Source organism: Leptodactylus fuscus, chromosome 7, assembly GCF_031893055.1.
Source record: "Leptodactylus fuscus isolate aLepFus1 chromosome 7, aLepFus1.hap2, whole genome shotgun sequence".
NCBI classification, from domain to species: domain Eukaryota; kingdom Metazoa; phylum Chordata; class Amphibia; order Anura; family Leptodactylidae; genus Leptodactylus; species Leptodactylus fuscus.
The window spans coordinates 15,649,844-15,666,498 of NC_134271.1; the positions used below are offsets into that span (position 1 = coordinate 15,649,844).

Below are 16,655 nucleotides of genomic sequence, written 5' to 3' on the forward strand. Positions count from 1 at the left end.
CGGTTTTCACATTTTAAAAGGTCACCCAGGAGACTTTTATAAGACGGGGTCTACTTTAGGTTTAGAAGTACTATGAAAGGGCAAGACTTAAGTCTCAAAGCTAATTTATCTCATCTTTTTAGCTGAACATAAGTGAAGACCAGCATGGTGGCCATTTCTGGTTACCCTTGAACACCGCCATGATTGTCTGCCTTGATTTTGGTCATTTAGACCCCTTACTATCTGTTACTCTCACTTTAGGCCGGGACGTGCTCACCATCCTGCAGATATATTTGTATTCTTGTGACGTTCGTCAGAAAGTGACTCATCTCGGAGCAGTTATTAAACATGCAGGTCTGAGCCTGGAAAGTATTATCTCCCCTAGAAGAAGACAAATTTGTAGTATCGGGGTTTATCTTCCTTCCTCTAGTTTCCTTATACCATAGCTTGTCATCCATACTACAGTACATTCTGTCAATATAGGATTACAGTAGTGCAGATCGCTCTATGTGCTACGTGTCTGTATACACAATTGTTATTGCGTAGTTGTTGATATGTCCCATCAATGGGAGGGGTGATGAGAAATGGATTGGTGGGAGTCTAAGCCCTTATCATTCACAATAAGACGTCACTAAGGGTCAAATCTGCAGCGAAATCTACAATTACCGTAAACCTGATTCTCAAAGGATATTACGTATTCATTAAACTGACCATCACTGACAACAACACAGGATTTCTCTATGAGTGGGGGGGAAGCAGGACTCACAGGCTTTCTATATGAGTGGTGGGAGAAGCAGGACTCACAGGCTCTCTATATGAGTGGTGGGAGAAGCAGGACTCACAGGTTTTCTATATGAGTGGGGGGAGCAGGACTCACAGGCTTTCTATATGAGTGTGTGTGTGGGGGGGAAGCAGGACTCACAGGCTTTCTATATGAGTGGGGGGTGCAGGACTCACATGTTTTCTATGTGAGTGGGGGAGAAAGACTCACAGGCTTTCTCACAAGGGATTTTCAGATGAAAACACTGGCGAAATCTTACATCCCACCTATATTCGCTCTCACGGTCTCTCCCTCCATCCTCAGATACAGTATTGACCAATCTGCGAGGACAGCTTACTCGATGGACGACTTCCATATATTAATCTTTATCTACACTATTCACTCACTGTATGGATCACTCAGATCAATGTACTCAGATGGTTTATAGATTCAGCTTTATGGATAAGCATATAAATAGCACATGGCCCATACTGCCCTGACATATAAGATGAAAGGTTGGTGGAAAATCAAAGTACGGTATTTTCATTTTCGCTCCCTGCTTTGGATCCAGAGAGGTGGTGAAACTAATAGAGATAAGACACATAGCAATCACATTCAGGCTCCAACACCTCCTCCAGCCTCATATAAGTAAGAAATGTGAATCAAATACAGCCAGACAATTACTAGTGTGCTACTAAAAGTTGCAGGACGGTTTACACAATATACACTGACCTGCCAAAGTCATTCACATGCCTTTATGTATTTAAGTAAAGTTGCTGAAGGGTTTATACCAACACAGATAATACATTGGATTGCAAAATGCCATGAAAACACATTAGTGTATTTAGTTAAAGTTGCAGGAAGGTACACTGAGAAGGATAATAAGGGCTTCAGTATAAAGACTGGGGAGAGCCAACAGACACATAGCAGACTCCATTATAATAAATGGGGTCTTTGGGTAGCCGCTGTTTTAGCAGTCCAGCTCTCTGTCCCTAGTGGATCTGAATGACAGAGACCCATGTGAAGATGTGAATCTAGCCTTAGAGTAGTTAAAAAAATTTGCAGGAGGGTTTATACTGATAAGAATAATACATTGCACTGAGAAATACTATACAAATACTTTAGTGTATTAATAAAATTAGTGGGAGTGAAATTGATTAAATACTTCACTCAGTGTAGTGTATATATAAAAAGTTGCAGGAGGGTTTACATGGATATGGATGATACAATGGGCAGACAAATTTAATAAAAATACCTTAGTGTATTTAGAAAAATTTGCAGGAGGGTTTAAGCAGATAAGGATAATACATTGCACTGCAAAACACACAACTGAGTGTATTTATAAAAAAAAATGTAGGAGGGCTTACATTGATACATTAGACTTCCAAATGTAGTATAAATATCTTAGTGTAATTAGAAAAAGTTGCAGGAGGGTTTATATTTATACCATAAATATAACACATTGCACTGGAAGATGCTTTACACATCCAAAAGTGCGTTTAGAAAAAAATTGCAAGAATGCTTAGTAAAATAAGGATAATACAGTGCAAAGACAAATGCCACAGTTACCTTACTGTATTCTGAAAATGTTGCAGGAGGGTTTATATTGATACCATAAATCTAACACATTGCACTGGAAGATGCTTTACACATCCAAAAGTGCGTTTAGAAAATTGCAAGAATGCTTAGTAAAATAAGGATAATACAGTGCAAAGACAAATGCCACACAGTTACCTTAGTGTATCCTGAAAATGTTGCAGGAAGGTTTATATTGATAATGTAAGTCTAATACAAGACGCTGACAGGTGCCTTACAAAGACAAAAGTGCGTTTAGAAAAAAATTGCAAGAATGCTGATTCCAATAAGGATAATACAGTGCACGGGCAAAGGCCACACGGCTACCTTAGTGTATTCAGAAAAAGTTGCAAGAGGGTTCAGACCAACCAATACAGTCCAGTGAAAAATCAACTGAAAATGCTGCAAATAGGAATATTTCCTTTGACATTGTCTGAGCTAGTAATCCTGTCTGTCTCCCACAATGCAAAGTGCCAAATACGCGCCGTGAGCTGTGTCCTACAATATGATTAATTTTAAGGCTGAAAAGACAGAAAGACAGTGTGAATGAGAGCAACAAAGCAAATACAGAGACATATCCTGAGCCTCTTGTTATGTACACAGGGATGTGGCGGGTTATTCTGCAGGCGCGCTGCGGCCTCCGCTCCTGACTGTTTGTTTAATGCCAGTCCATCAATCTACTCTGTAAGCAGGCGAAAGGTTTATAGGAGAGCGATGTATAATGTGTACAGTATTGGATGTCTCTGTATACTCGTACAACCCTCCCAGCAGACACCGGCTATTTAGCTACTATGTCCAAATACAATAGGCCTCATCTATCAGGATAGGCCTCGTCGCCCATGGGAACTAATGACAGCGCAGCTTTCATTTTGTATTCTGTTCCTGAACAAATGTATGCTGCATTATGATTGGTTGTTATGGCCAACTAAGACAGTTTTGCTTGTAGATAGCTGAATAAATTTGCCCCATTGTGTACATGGCCCCTTTTTCGGGATGTGATCGGCACATAAAGTCACACAGTCCCATATAAAATGACTGCTAGGACAGACTTTTCTGGGAATCGGGAGGTTACCCTTCCTTTAGGGATGTTTTGGGAGAGTTGGCAAGTATGTGGTTAATTATAGACCTGGACAGGTCATCAATATGGGGGTGATCCATGGGGGTCCTCGGGATTGGATAAGCTATAGATATGCCAAAGGCCTGTATAAACAATAGCGGCATCACAGAGATGTACAGAAGGTGTACCCAAGGTGGTGCCTAAGTGTCCCCAAAGGACCCCTGCCAAGTAAGACCACACCATTTTATCAAGGACACATGCCACCATATGCTATACATAGACAGAGAGGGTCCACCAAAACCATTCTTGCCATATCTCCCGAAACGTCCAAAAGGACGACGGAGATAGAGGAGAGGGCAAATCTGCGAGCCTGGCGTTATAGGAAAAAGGGGTGATTGGCACATTTCAAGTCAATGTCTCACGAGTGAAAATGGGGGTGCACCATGTCCCAAAAGTGGCGGGGCTTTGCTAAAAGGGGGCATAATCCCTTAAAAATGATTGTACAAGGCTCCAAAGTATGACCAAATCAAGTGCCACCTCTCCATGTTTAGAGGATATAAAAACTGGTTCTATCGACAACCCTTCCAGTATATCTGATTTTATGAAAGCTCACCGACAACAAAGATGGTCACCACTAAGGTTGAGCGATCAGGAAAGATCGGATACCGATCGGCGATCGAGCAAATTTCACAATCGGGATCGGCTGGAAAATTGATCGGAAATCGGATTTTGAAATTTCAAGATCGGCTCAAACCTAAAAGTGATTTTTCCCGTAGAGAAGCATTGACTAGGGTTGAGTGATCGGGATTGGGAAAGATCGGATCCCGATCGGCGATCGAGCAAACATCATGATCGGGATCGGCTGGAAAATCATCGGAAATCGAATTTTAAAATCAATCCGTGTAGATGAGGTTGTCATCCACTGTCTAGTTATGTAGCGATACGTCACCGACATATCAGAAGTATAGACCCAGGACTGTAGGAAAGCTGGGTGGGAACCCCATAACTGATATTTTAAGGAGAAATATTCCTTAAGACACTGACACAACTTAAATCTCCAGTATACAATGGCCGAGGGGATTTCTGCCTGAAACAATTGCAGGGAATATCCTTGAAGACTAGGGACAATGTTGTAGCCGCGGTGATGTCATCGTCACCTATCCTAACATTAACGCCAATTCCATGGAATGAGATAAACAACATAAACCGTTGCAATAATCATCGACACCCCCCCCCCCCCCCCCCCCCTTCATCATAATCTTTGGGTCTCCTTGGCTCACTCAGAGGAAATGATGGCGACAGGATGGGGATATGGGCAGGATCCCGGCAAATCCACTGTCACATTTTTGTCATGCTGCAGCCGTCGCATTGACAATTAGGGGAAACCGAAGGTGCAAGAGAGGAAAGGATACAGGCTCCGAAAATAAACTAATGATGTGCAAAGTGCTCCGTCAGTGTCCCGGTGATCTCCTGCCACCCTCCTCACCCCGCAATCCATCTGCGACACCAACACCGGGCAAAAGAGGATATCGGTTATTATGATATAATTGGGACGAGTCAATCCTCATCATGAGATCTCACTCGATGGCAGTCGTAAGTGCAGGAGCGGCTGTTGTCTTACATGAGCGAAGAGCTAATGGCTTTCATTGCATGCTTTAACCTAGGTAAAGTGCTGTATTATGACTGCCGCGCTCCATTATAATGTGCGGTAATTGAAAGTGTACAGAGATGTAAAATCCGTCAATAAGGACTTGGCCCCCTTCACCTCGGTCCTTCCAGGACGAAAATATCTGCAGAAAAGACAGAAACAGGTTACTGCTCAGTTTTAGGGGAAGGAACCGTTCTTCGGCCATTGCCCGCAGGCGCTCGGGGCCACTTCTGGGGTCTTCTCTGACGTCAGGGTCATGTGATTGGCCCTCAATAGTCACATGGGGGGGTCCAACACCATGATGCTGATATCAGCACGCTCCATATGAGCGCTGAGGCCTAGTCATAGGTCTCAGCGGTGACCGTGACCGTTTGCTATTGGAGAAGTAAGAGCCCATTGGGTGAAGATCGGATTCTGAGAAAGAAGACAGGAGACCCAGGTTAGGAGAGGAAAGGTGAGTATCAGCGCTTTGCATTCCTTGGACCTTCACATACTATATAATAAGGATTCATGGGTTACAAACCCCAAAATTTTATGTTTGACTAAACCTGAAATTTTTGAAAAATTTGCAGCAAACCTGACTCATTATGAACGGTTTGCTCACCTCTGCTCAGTATTTAAGGGCTTTTTCTGCACTTTAAAGGGGGCAAGATGGAGAGATGGCTTGCAGGGGTAGGAGGTCGACTCGGTGCTGAAGGGTTGCTTGGAGAGGGCAACATCTGGTGAGGTCAGGAGAGCTGCTTGCAACTGGTAACAAGTAGTGGCGGTGCACCTTGTAAGTGGGAGCCCTGCATGTGGTGACGGGCAGTTCATCCCCTGAGACATCGATTATTGCCTGCACAAGTTACGCTTGTACACCCTACTGTGAGACTTGTCCTGCTGTATTGTAACATCTGCATTAAAGAAGGATCTGCAGTGCGAAGGTGTTGTGTATATATCAGGTGACCTGCAGGGGGCAGAGTGTCTGGGTTGTAGCTTTACAAGGAGCCAGACAGAGCAGTGATGAGGAACGTTGCTGACCATGTGAGTGCCATACTGCAACCCTGCTAAAGCACCGGTGGTTGCATGCTGGTGCCCAATTACAAAACCATAGGATACCAGGAAAGGGGGCAATAAACCGTTGTAACTTCAACTCCCAGCCCGACTTTCTCAACATCTGGAGACACACAGGTCGGAGATCACTTTCTTAAGTGTTATTTGTGGGAAAAGTCCTTTAAAATACAAATGTATCCTGTCATCCAAGGCGAGAGCATTAAAGTGGAAGGAAGACAATCAGTCTATAACAGATGATCACTTATCGCGAAAAACCTCCGGAATAAATGGAAACAATTGTCCGTTCCGGATTTATGGAGAAAGGTTTAATCTCCTGGAAACACGGAGGAATAAATAATGAGCAAAGTAATGAAAAAGAAATGGTTTGTATTAGGACTGAATATTACTGAGCGTTATTGGGAGAGATGGCGTCCGCCCTGCCGGGGGTGAAACTGTGGCTGGAGGATGTGATGCCAGATACAGCGTATCAACGTCGCACACATATGTAACACGTGCCCCATTGCAGTGCTTGTCACATGTGCCGTCATGTCCCCAAGTTACGGCATTTACATCACAAATGACCCCAAAATAAATGCAGACCAGAGTTAAAGGGGCGTTGCAGTAATTTTAAGTGAAAGAGACCACCACCAAGTCTGACTCTTTATACTCACCACTCCACTGATTCTGGAACAGTTGGATTTTTTTCTGCAGCCCCCACCATTCCGGAGCAATCAGTTTTGGTGCCTGATATGCTATTTAGTCTCTGTACTGTCACAAGGCGAGGTCAGGAAGGAGCAAACAAGGCGTGAGATTCTGCGCTCTGACATTGGCTGCCTCTGATTGGAGCTCTGAGTCACACACCCCTGCCTGACACCGCCCTCCTGATATTACAAGCTTACATCAGGCACCAAAACTAACTGCGCTTGTTGCTTAGGAATGGTGGGGGCTAGAGAAAAAATTCAAACTGTGCTGGAATCAGTGGAGTGGCACCTATTAACAGATGCTAAGAACTGGAGTTGGTGAAGGTGGCGAAAGGTCCTCTTTAAATAACCCCTTTAAACCTCTCCATGAGTCCAGCTTTGCACTTCTATCTCTAAGACTCTTCTTGTGCTGCCCCAATTCTCTGGAATGTGATACCCTGGGCAGTCACAGATTTAAAGGGGTTGTCCAGGATAAATTAAAAGCTCACTGGGGGCCAAAGAGTCGTGGAAACAATAAAAGAAGCAGCACTCACCTACTCCCATTCATTGATTTGGTGTGTCCTCTATCCCTGCCAGTAGGAGGACTCCATATCTTTTTGGATACGACTACCTCCGATTTCCTTAGTGGATTTCGCTCAGCGAGTGGCGCCTGGTTTTTCAGCACCCTGTTTCCATCTCAAGACTGAATTTGGTGAAGATTTTGAACAGGAATTCTTCCATGTGCACATACCCCTAGTCATAGAGATACCTAATGGGGGTCTAAAGGCCACATATGAAGACCCCAGTGTAGGGTCCCTGTTACAGATTCTGACATCCGCCATTTTCCTGCTCATCATGGAATGATCTAATTTGTAATATTCTCATTTTACCTATTTTGAAGTCTTCCCCGAGACGTGAGCGCTAGATATTGAAATACGTGAAATTTCACCGCCCCAGCGCCCGGGAGGAGACGTGTAATCATCCGGTGGTAAGGGGAGAGGCTCTTGGTGTAAAATCTACATAAATCATCTCCTTTCTATATCCTCTCCGCTCAACGCTTTTCCTGTTTTGCTGCATCCTAAGTGGAAGCTGCGACAAAGTCTCCTGTACGTGACGGGGCCGCCATCAGATGAGGTCGCCATATCTCGCTTCCTTCCCTTACACCCCTGTATACCTTCACATCCCATACTATATACATGCAATACAGTGAATTCCAGCAAGGATCCTCACTATATCTGATCTCAAGAAAGCTGGGTGATTACTCACTGTATACCTTCAGATCCCATACTATATACATGCAATACAGTGAATTCCAGCAAGGATCCTCACTATATCTGATCCCGAGAAAGCTGGGTGATTACTCACTAAGACTGATATGATAGCGTCCACCGCTGTCCCAGACTCCTGAATGCAAGGTGAAAACAAGGCAGATGTGCCATTCAGGATTTATAAAAAGCTAGGTGATGACTAATATGTCTTCCATTACAGTGGTGGTGACCTATCTTTTCCATGACCCTGAAAGGTAAATCTGTCATGTTATATAAATCTTCCACCTCTTGCAGGTTTCATATTGACTTTTATGGTAATATCTGTTACTGGAAAAGCTGAGTGATCCTCCCTGTTGAAGATCCAATAGTTATCACTCAGCTTTCTGATAATCCTGAATGGATAACCTGTCTAATTATACAATGACATATCATTCAACATTACTGGAAATAACGAAAACTATTTTCATCCAGCTTTCCCAGAAACAGATTCACAGACATATTCCCTCCCTGTATTCTGTTTAATGCTTCTTTTATTGATAGCAATATTGATTGTCACCCAGCTTTCCCAGAAACTGATATAGCTAGGAGAAAGGCATTCACAGCCCATGTCATTCACTGCCTTACAAGCAGATTTACTGTTACTTATTTCCCCTCCTGGGAAAGCTGGGTGAATACTACCTATAGGGACTTTAGTGATACTGGTAGTAACCCAGCTTTCCCATAAAAACGACAAGCTACATTTTCATGGGGTATGTTCACCTTTTGCTAGATAGTAAGGTTTATGACATGCCTGTGGTTGGGAATTTTACTTCCAGGGTTGGGCACTTGATGGAAGATCTCGGTGCCCACAGTGGATGCCAGCGATGTGTGCGGTGCCAAGTGTCTGCCCGCTGTAATTAGCTGATCAGACAAGATCAATATTTGGGCTCCTGTAATCCGTCCCTATAAGGATTGCACCGCGTTCTCTGCTGCCGTCTGCACTGTGTTCCCTTAGGGCTCAGGCTGACAACAAGACAGCGCTGACAACCTGACACTGTATACACAGAAGTAATCCAACCATATGGGTCAGATATATAGGTCCCAGCCCCCGACTGAGTATCCCGGGGGCCTGAGCTACTGCCTGAGCATTCAAAGCAGGCCGGTCGCCTGAATACTGCAGCTAGCAATAACGGAATAGGACTCTGGTTTGGTTTTGGGAACTGGGGCCATGATTAAGAGGGACGGGCGGGGGCATCCATACTGCGCCGCTATAGGCGAAATTATTGGACTGGCACAAGATAAACCAAAGCGAAAGTATTTACCAAGAATGTTCTGACCATAAACGATGCCGACTGGCGATCTGGCGGCGTTATTATTCCCATGACGCAAAGTCTTTGGGTTCCGGGGGCAGTATGGCTGCAACGCTGAAAGTGAAAGGCAACCTATATATAGGTCACTCACACAACTCAAACGTCAGCCCACCCCTGTGCCCGCGCTCTGTGTCGTCTCCTGTACGCACAGCGTGGCAGTATTATTTATGCACTGTATACACTGTGAGAATCTGATCATTGTCACTCAGCTTTCCCCCTGACAGAAATACAATGTTTATAGCAGCAATAAACTGGCAAATATACCAGTCTGGCATCTAGCCAACTGGCCGAGCCTCTGGCCAGGACTGTTCATTATCAGGATCCTCCTTGTCAGCGCCGATTCCCAAACACCCTTATAGTATCAAATATACGTAAGAAGTCCTATAGGCATTGTCACTCAGCTTTATAGGGTCCTGAATGGCAAATCTACCTAGATATACTGTGATTCGGGAACATGGTTGTATCCTATCAGATTTACCACCCAGGGATGATGGAAAGCTGGGTAACAACCAGGGCCGAGGAGTCCTAGCATAATAAAATGACTATGATCGATAGGAACAGCGGCCGCATGTTGTTTGTCACCCAGCTTTACGAGGCACAGATGTCTGAATGGAGTGCTACAATAACTCACATGTGGAGGTGCGCCCTGGGGATGGGATGTATAGGGGGAGGTGCGCACATATAATGGTGCTATTATATAATGTACTCCGTGCTCTCGTCTATAGATATGGATTTTCGTGTCAATCTCGCAGTGTCCAGTAAAGAAGCCCTGAAGGATCTGGGATGAATAAGTCTGACTAAAGCTGCCTAATGCACCAAGAGCAGCGACCAGTAGGGGGCCCCGGGCATGCAGGGGCCATAGAGGAGGCCAATGGCGAGACCTAATGTGCTCGTGAGGTGCGGGATACAATGGAGAGCGGTTGTTATACTGTCTCTGTGTATAAAGGGTTAATTATACAGAGTAGTCAGCCCCATGGCTATAGCCTGTTTCCCTTAAAAAGCCATCACTCAGCTTTCCCAGACTCCTGATTCACAAGTCTGATCTACCCGTCAGCTCCTGGGCTTCAATGCAAAACATGACACCATGTGTCATTGCGAGACTGGTGGATTCCTAGTTTTAGAGGGCATATGGGGCCCCCTTATGGTACCAGGGCCCAGACGCAACTACACCCCCTATAGGTACACCCCTAGCCCTGCAACAGATCTGCCCATCAGGGTTCTAGAAAAGCTGGGTGACTATCTATGTACGGGGTGTGTTGGTCTATTGAGGGTCAGCTACATCTACCATTCAGTGTTCTAGAAAAGCTTGATGATTATCTTTATGTGAAGTGTTGTGGTTTATGGTTGGTTAGTCCAATCAGTGTTCTAGAAAAGTTGGGTGACCCTCTTTATGTGAAGTATTGTAGTCTATTTGTGGGCAGTCGGATTTGCCATTCAGGTTTTAGAGAAGTTGGGTGACTATCTTTATGTGAAGTAGTGTGGTCTATTTGTGGTCAGTCGGATTTGCCATTCAGGGTTTTAGAAAAGTTGGGTGATTATACCTATGTGACTTATTTTGGCCTATTCATGGTCTAACAGATCTGCCATTCCGTGTTCTAGGAAAGCTGAGTGACCATCCATCTATAAGGAGTTGTGGTCTGCTAATGATCACCCATCTTTCCCGCAGACAGATATAATACGGGATGCAAAGATTTTTTTTTTAACACATTATATAACATGCCGTCACACAGACTCACCCAGCTTTCCTAGAAGCAGAAAGTTTAGACTAGACCTGCTCGTACCCGGCTATGTCACTGGGTGTCCCGGCGGTGTGGGAGGGGGCTGCTGCGCGCTGGGCGGTACATTACGGTAATGAGTGCGCCTGTGCCGGTGAATACGGTGAGCGCTTCAGTATGTTGTGACTCGGCTGCAGGACACACCGGGAGAGCGGCAGATGTGCGTCCGGGATAGTCAGCTGTGACCGGGGACAGGAGGAGGAGCAGGAGCCGGACAGGTCAGCGGAGGGGCCGGGATTGTGCTCCCATATCTGTGCCATACACCCCTCTTCTGTTCTACCTAGCAGGGTGTTGTGAGCTCTTGCTGTGTATGTTGCATCTGGACTCTGCACCCCGCTCTCTTCTCTCTTGTGTTTGGTATCTCCTGTACCCCCTCTCTGTACCCCATTTCTGTGTGTTTAGTAACTAGCTGTTGTGCCCCCTGTCTCTGACCCTGGGTGCTGCACCCCCTTTCTTTGTTGCATTACTGCACCCCACATCTTAAGTACAGACATGTTGCACCTCTTCCTTCCTTTCTGTGTGTTGTGCACTCTTTCACCCCCTCTTGCACCCCATATCCAGTATATATAGCTCGCTGCTGCACCCCACTTGTACATAAGTATTGTGCCTCCGTTATGTACCCCTCTATTTTTTTGTGTGATGCACCCCTCTTGCTGTGTATGAGCTGCACCCCGATCTTGTGTACCCTGCTTCCTGTCTACCTAGCTAGATGTTGTACATACTTTCAGTGCACCCCTGTTTTTGATTCTGTAACCTCTTTGTGTACCCTCCCCCCCTCCCATGACTGTATGGGTGCTCTATCCATCTATGGTCTGCCTAGCTAGATGTTGCACCTCCTTTTTGTATACTGTGCCCCTCTTTTGGTATTTTTCTGTTCCCCCGCTTTGCCTGTACCTTGCTTCCTGTCTAGCTCTTGCACGCCTTTGTGTACTGCACCCCTCTATTTAATTTGCCCCTATGTGCCTGACTGTGTGAAGCACCCCATTTCTCATTGTGTCAGGGCTGCACCCCTTACTTTCATGTGCTGTACCTGGCTCTTATAAACTATGTGTGCTGTAACCCTTCGATATGTATGTGCTGCACCCCTCCATCTCTCTGCTGTACCCCTCCATCTCTCTGCTGTACCCCGCATCCTTTGCACGTAGAATTCAGTATGTCATATCTGATGCAGGCACTATGTACTATGACTGTAATGTATGTATAGGATTTGGTCCGGGTTATATGGGATTGCTGGACCCTTCTATGTGACTGCACAGAGCAGAGCCCAGTATTTCTCACTATAAGGTATTACTCCACCTGCACACCTCGTAGTTGGTGGAGTTCGCCGCAACTAATTTTTGCAGTTGGGTTCTACACCCCTGGACTTCAATGTATATTTAACCATACCCGCTTCTCTTTTCCCTTCCTGACTTTGCTTATTGGAGGCTTCACCTATAAGCAGACATTTCCCCCCTGAGAGTTTGCCGTCTGTTCATGGAGTTGAGTTTTGCGCCCTGGTTTTTGGTTTGATATAACTACGTCACCCCTTTCCTGGTTGTGCATTGCCCCCCTCCTGTTTTTTGGGTGTGTGCAGCTGGATGCTGTGTCCGTGTCTTTGTGCAACTGCGTGTTGTATCTTTTAGAAAGTGTATGCAGGGGTGCTGCACCCCTCCTAAAATGATACTGAGGAGTGAATTGGCTTTCTATGATATAGACATTTGAGGGGGGGTTGGAGATGATGGCCTTTATGGTGGCCACTGACTCCCCAATCTACAACTCTCCCCGTGTGAGAAAAGCACCTTGTTTGTGATTGCACCCCTGGATGTAGCTCCCCTGACTGTGTGCCCAGCTGTCACTATGTATTGTGCACCCTTTCTTCTCCTCTTATCTTCATGTGGTTACCGCGCCCCCATTTCTCTTTCTAGTTGTAGTGGTTGCACCCCCTTTTCTCGTTGCCACTGGCCGTGGCTGCTGCACCTCTTTTTTTTCTTTTTGGCTGGTTTCTGCTCCCTCTTTTGCTTTTTCTTACTGATGCTAAAGGATCTCTTTTTTTTCTTACTGTCTCTCTGGCTATGGACAGGTAGTTGGATGCTGTACCCCCTTTTCTCTCTGGTTGCTGCACCCCCCTCTTCTCTTTTTGGCTGCTGCATTCCCCATTTTCTTCCTCTGGTCACTTTTGCACCCCTTTTTCTCTATTTTTTTTGGATACTATTGTGTCCCTGAATTTTGTTGATCCCCCATTTCTGTCTCCATCTCTGCCACTCCCACCTTTCACCCCTTTTTCTCTGGTTGTTGTAACATCCTCTTTTATTTTTGGCTAATGCTTCTGCACCCCTTTCTCTCTGGTGGTTGTTGCCCCTTTACTCTCACTCCCTGGGTGCTGCACCTCCCTCCTCGCCCCATCCCTCGCCGACTCCGCTCCCGTCTCTTTTGTTTTTCATCCTCGTACCCAGAGCCCTTCTATAAGTTGACATCTCCTTTGATGCTACAAGACCCCGCTTACTCGATGACAGTATGTCGCTGCGCTCTGTATCTTCTCCTTAGATGTAACGCACGCGCTTGAGACATTACATTTCCCATCCGAGACCCTTTGGAGTCAGATTATGATGAACACTAATCATGGTTAATTATGGAAGCTAATTACAGGTTGGATACATCTACTGGCGTAAGGATACATTGTATCCAGTGGTCACATCAGACTATCAAGCAGCCGTCTAAATCCTCACTTCCCCTTTAAGTAGCTTTCCGTTCTTTTCCAGTCTGGGTATATAGGTGTAGCAGAGCTGACTGTGTCCTACTCCTTTGGGGGCTGTGTTGTAATCTAGTCTATGAAGATGTTATTCCCAGTGAGAACTTGGGCTCCATCTGTATGTTATTGTGAAGTGGTTAACCCTTGTTTTACACACATCTGCCGGGGTTAAATCTGTATCCGCCAGGCTCCTATATACCCTGGTAGCTACATGTATAGACAAGTGACGGTTCCCGACCTCTGACCTCGTCTCTTCAGACCTACAGGACTCCTCAGTGTGGGAACGGCTTCCCCTCCCCATTCTGTGGGGCCCTGTATGTTTTTGGTACAGATCGGCCTGGTACCCCAGGGCTTAGCAAAATAGCCCTCATGTTATGACACGGTTTGACATTCTCCCATACACGTCAGTCTGAACAACCCTCGAGGGTTCTGGTTTATTTCAAGCTGTGGCTGATGTTTTTTGAACATTTTTCTAAATATTAACCAAACTTTTCTATGCGTTTTCCAAACGTCATGCTATACCTTATACTGGGGTGGCCGGTAGAGCAGCTTTTTCAGTTGTAAGGGGACCTCATTCAGCTTTTCCAGGTTTCTGCATGGATAGATTGCACTGTATATTGAATGTGGAATAGGTATAAGTGCTTATCGCTGGCTCAGAAGTTTTAGAAAGCTGGGTGACAGACAGTAGCACTGGCATTGTAATTCTGGATGGATATGTCACCCAGCTTTTCCAGTTTCCAACATGGATAGGTAACAATCTATTGACTATTGAATTTAGCACTGCATATTTGCCACTTCAGAAGTCTGAGAAAGCTGGGTGCTAACTATAGGAACTGCTGTTACAGGTCTGGATGGACATCACCCAGCTTTGCCGAACTCCTGCACTGTACATTCCATATTCAATATATTGCTACTATTACGGCATATTTGCCACTTTCAGAAGTCTGAGAAAGCTGGGTGACAGTAAGTAGAATGCTATTGCAACTACGAAGGGACATCACCCAGCTCTTCCAGATTTTTACATGAATAGGTAGTGAGAAAGCTGGGTGACATCCAGAGCTGCCATTCTAGTTCTAAAGCAACACATCACCCAGCTTTTTAAGATTCCGGCATGGATAGGTCACCTTAGATTCCTGCAAGCAAAGGAAACACTATATTAAAGGTGGAATTTATTATTGCACATTGGCCAGGAACCTGGAAAAGCTGGGTGAGCACGAAAAGTCTTGCTTTCAGGACTCCAGAGACCTAGCTTCTCCAGACTCATGCCATTTGAGTAGTACTATATTAAACATTTGATGTATTTCTGCCTATTTGCCTTTCAGGTGTGTGAGAAAGCTGGGTTACATGCTGTAATGGTAGAATTTCAAAGATTTTTATGAACTTTATTCCTTCTTAAAGGCACAGTGCTCTTCAAGGGCTGCATGATAATGAGGGTTACGGATTTTGTGTCCCTTTGTCCTTGTTGTTGCCTCGGGGGGGATTGGGACGTCTCGGTGTCTGGTTTTGGTTTGTATAATCGCTGCCCAATGTCAATACCCGGGCGTCTTGGGATTTTCATCGGTTAATTAATTGGTTCCAGCCACGCCGTGGTGATGGGAGGCTGGCACCGTATTATCATCTGGTTTGCATATGAGGGTCTCGTATTTGGTCTTCTTATATACTCCTTGTCCCTACATGGCCCCGGATTGTAGATCTGTCCCCTAATTTTCCAGGGTATCGGTCATGCACCAGGACAATACTTCCAAATTGTACTTTGTAGTCTGTTATGGATGCAGAGGACTGACACTTTGCAGAAAAACACACTAAAAAGTGTTCTCTTTGTTATGGATTTGACTCAAAAAATACTGCAGAATTTCTGCAGATTTCCCTGAAAATCTGCAGGATAAAAGACCATGCTGCAGGTTATGAATCCGTACCGTGGGTCAGTTTCCAGTGCAGTTGTTTTAGCAATGTGTGTATGAGATTTATTCAATTTGCAGGGACTCCTTTGACTCTTTGCAGGGACTCCCATTTGCATCTCCTGCCAGAAACTGCATTGGATAAGTCGCCCCTGCACTGATTCCAGCACAGTTAGAATTTCTTCTCTAGCCCCTATCGTTCATGGGCAATAAGTGTCAATGCCTGATATGCTGACCAGACTCCCTAAGGTCAAGTGGGTGGTGTCAGGCGGGAAAAGGGGTGTGACTCAATGCTCCAATCAAAGGAAGACTGTGTACGTGTCACGCCTTCCTCTGCCTCTGATAGGAGCACCGAGTCTCACTCCCTTCGCCTGCTCCTGCCTGACAACACCCTCTTGGCATTAGGGAGTCTAGTTAACCTATAGGCATTGAAAATAACTGCACTGATTACTGAGGAACCGTTCCGACTAGAGAAACCATTCCAACTGTGCTGGAAACGGTTCGGAGGAGCTAGAAAAGTAGGAAAAGAGCTGGATTTGGTGGAGGGTCCTCTTTAAAGTGACAGCAGGATGTGGCAGTCTGGTGACCAGGTAGGAGCTGATACAATTAATAGTGAACTAATACACTGTTGCAACCGCACCGGTGTCCATGAATAGGAGAGACCTCTTCCATTCACTGACAGCAAGCGGGTAACGGCTCTACTCTTTAATGCTGAATTGCTAAAAATAAGACGGCGTAGACCATGTGGTTCGCTTTACCGTTGACGTTCCCTCGGGGCTTCTTTCAGCCGCCGTCGTGCGTAATCTGATGTTATGGTGGCAGCAGGTGGCGGAGAGACCACCTGCGATGTCTATTAGAGGACGCGACGCCCCTTCCATAACGTAACCGACTCCTTTTGTAGACCAC

At 45.5% G+C, this 16,655-nt stretch overlaps 1 protein-coding gene across 1 annotated transcript in view; it reads left to right on the forward strand.

Moving 5' to 3' along the window:
* The first annotated feature begins 11,222 nt into the window (after positions 1–11,222).
* The window catches only part of TP53I11 (tumor protein p53 inducible protein 11), a 40,410-nt gene continuing 34,977 nt past the window's right edge, over positions 11,223–16,655 (forward strand). The window contains exon 1 of the mRNA XM_075281122.1: positions 11,223–11,341. The gene's annotated coding sequence lies outside the window, so the exon portion shown is untranslated. The remainder of the gene's footprint in view (positions 11,342–16,655) is intronic.